A 3,317-nucleotide genomic window follows, 5' to 3' on the forward strand; every position below is an offset into this window, starting at 1 on the left:
AAATAACAGCTGATAATAAATAACAAATAATTAATAAATAAAATAGAATAGAGTAGAAAGCAGAATTTCCAGGGCATAAAGTCAGCTAATAAAGAAAACACAGCAACACATTTCGATGAGAAAAATAATTGTAAAAAAGGAATATAATAAAATAATAAAATAACAGTTGATAATAAATAATAAATAAATTATATAGAATAGAGTAAAAAAGCAGAATTTCTAAGGCACAAAGTTAGCTAATTGAGATAACTCAGCAGCAAATTTAGTAATTAATAATAAAAAGCCCAAACCTCCAGAAAACCTAATCTAAACGAAACAACAATCAATTTTGTATACTCTTCGTACTTTTTTCCTGACAGCGATTTCCTTTCTTCTTGTGCTTGTACAGTAAATAATAAATTTTAAAACAAAAAAATCATAATAATAAAGATGCTGGTCATCACCTGATAAGAAAATGTGTATTATTAGATCTAATTTAGTAAGTAATATGTCTATATCTGGTAGGAATAAATAAAGATATAAATTCTTGATTTCTAAAACAAATTAACTCGTAGGATAAACGTCAAACTCTTATTTTTTAAATTAGAATTGTTTAAGTAACTAATATATCATGTAAATTTACAAAGCAAAATAGAAAACAGTCATCGGATAGACATTCTTGGTTGACTTCGTAAACAGATTCACTTGTAGAAAAAAGGGCAAACGCTTAATTTTTAATTAAAATTGTTTAAATAATTAATAGTTCTCGTAAATTTGCAAACCAATATAGAAAATCGTCACCGGATAAACATTCTTAGTCGACTCCGTAAACAGATTGACTTGTATAAAAAAAGGCAAACTCCTAATTTTTTAATTGAAATTGTTTAAATAATTAATAGATCTTGTAATTTTGCAAAGCAACATAAAGCAGAGTCATCGGATAAACTTTCTTAGTTGACTCCGGAAACAAATTGACCTGTAGAAAAAAGGGCAAACTCTTGATTTTTTAAATAAAATTGTTTAAATAATTATTAGTTCTTTTGCAAAGCAACATAGAAAAGAGTAAGTTGACTCCGTAAACAAATTCACTCGTAGAAAAAAGTCAAACTCTTAATTTTTAAAATAATTAATAGTTCTTGTAAATTCACAAAGCAACATAATCAATTAAACCAATAAATCAAAAGCCATTTATGAAAATTGTTTAAATAATTACAACTAAGCATTTTTATTCAAGAAAGATTAAATTTCTTTTAAAACAGATGAATTTAAAAAATCCTTAAAAAAAATAGTTGAATTTGCATCCAAAGAAGATTTTAGTTCACTTTCGAACACCAAAATAAGAATTATAAACAATAAAGTCATTTTCTGCTAAATAGACCAGATTTGAACCAAATAGTACATTATATTGAAGTTTCAAAATATTGGGCGACTTTGTTTAAAAAATAAATATAAAGTACCAAACTACAAATTCTTTTTCAAAAATATGAACTGCTTTTATACTTTTATACTTAAGAAATTTTTTTGTACTTACATTCTGCATGAGTTTTTAAATGCATTCTCAGGTTTGTTTTGAGGCTAAACTTCTTTCTGCAATGTTCGCAGCGGAAGGGGTACGATTTAACCTCCACTATCTCCTTCAATTTTTGTAAATGGAATTTTCGAGCATGACGTCTTGAATCGCTATTTCCGGCAAATGTTCGTTTGCATTCTATGCTCATAAAACGATCCATGTTTATGCATACATAAAATTAATTCGAACGTCATACAAATCAAACAACTCCGCTTGTACACAATTCAAAACGAAACTCGGAACCGAAACTTGCCGATCGCTCCCGAGCGCAAGGTAGTAGTCGGGGTCTAGACGCTTATGGTCAGGGTAGCCTAACTTGGTCAGGAGCATGCCGACCACTGAGGTAAAGGATATGCATTGCATTGAGTACAACAGCGTGGGCGTGCCTAACGCTCTCTCTAGCATTTGGCCGCTAGGATCGGTAGTTAATTGCCTTAAATTTAACCCAAAAATGCTTTTTGTTTATGCATGTCTTTTATTATTTATTTAAAAGCAATAATTCTTTCATACACGTTAATTTTTTCAGAAAGACTTTATCTATGTTTGTGCGACACAAAATTTTAGACATAATCATTAGAAGCCGAGAAATTGGCCTTCAAAAGTAGAGTAACTGCGACCAATCCTATTTTTAATATAATACACATTATTTCAGTTTTGATTACACATATCCATAGCTCGTTATTTTCCTAACCCAGACATACCACATAAGTCATATTTTCCACAATACTTTCGGAGAAATTACACCTAGACGACATGGCTCCAAGAGCCCATGTACACAGGCCTCTGAAGACTCGCTAGAACTTCAGATAAGACGAGCAGCCTACGAGGGACAAAAGGCCAACCAGATGCTCCATGCAGTGATATACTTGCCCAACGCTTCTGCATGCGGTTCGAAATTATGCTCCGAAGGATGAACTATTCACTATAGATCTGGACCTACAGTGCAGGAAGCCTGCAAAACAATCACTATTCCATGCAAATGCAAGAAAAAGTGTCCGGGTAACTGTAATTGCTTAAAAGCAAAGTTACATATGTCATGAATTCAGTACCTGTGCATGCCAAAAAGACTTTTAATAGTGCCATTTTTTAGTGCCAAAGCATTGTTGACATGTCATCTTTCTTTTATATTCGAAGAATTTCATTTGAGTTTTGGGTTTTCGTAAATTTATGACATTATTTTCTCCTTAGCTATATAAATTAATGAATCTTCTACTAAAATTAAACTATCTTTGACTTCTCTACCGATAGGTGGTGAAAAGACCTTTTCTAAATAGTTGTTTACAAAAGATGAACAACCTTAAAGGTAAAATATGACAGTCTTCATAAGACAGAAGTGAAGTAGAGTGAAGTTTCTTCAAAAAATATCGCAGATATACCAGTTGTGCAAAACCTTTTGATAGAAACACTGTGATTCCGGTATCTTCTGATAGTATCCTTGAAAGCTAAGCAACCCGCTTCCACAACCCATCATCATGGTCAGCGTAAGCCTTAAACTACTAAAAGTCACGTGGGAGACCGATCCCGGCCCATAGAAGTCACCGAAACGGTTGATTTGTTAAGTTTTTAAAATCTACCGCTGTTAGGTAGGCAACCCGATATACAGCAGAGGGAGAGAGCGACATTTTATAATCTTTCATATAGGTTTCTGGTTATTAGCTCATATCATTCAGTTTTTGTGCAGATAGTCGTCTTTTGAGTGAACAAAAATTAAAATAAAAAGAAATGTACCCAAACTTTGTGTCGGTATTGTATGTAAATAAGAAATATT

The sequence above is a fragment of the Belonocnema kinseyi genome, chromosome 5 (assembly GCF_010883055.1).
Source record: "Belonocnema kinseyi isolate 2016_QV_RU_SX_M_011 chromosome 5, B_treatae_v1, whole genome shotgun sequence".
NCBI classification, from domain to species: domain Eukaryota; kingdom Metazoa; phylum Arthropoda; class Insecta; order Hymenoptera; family Cynipidae; genus Belonocnema; species Belonocnema kinseyi.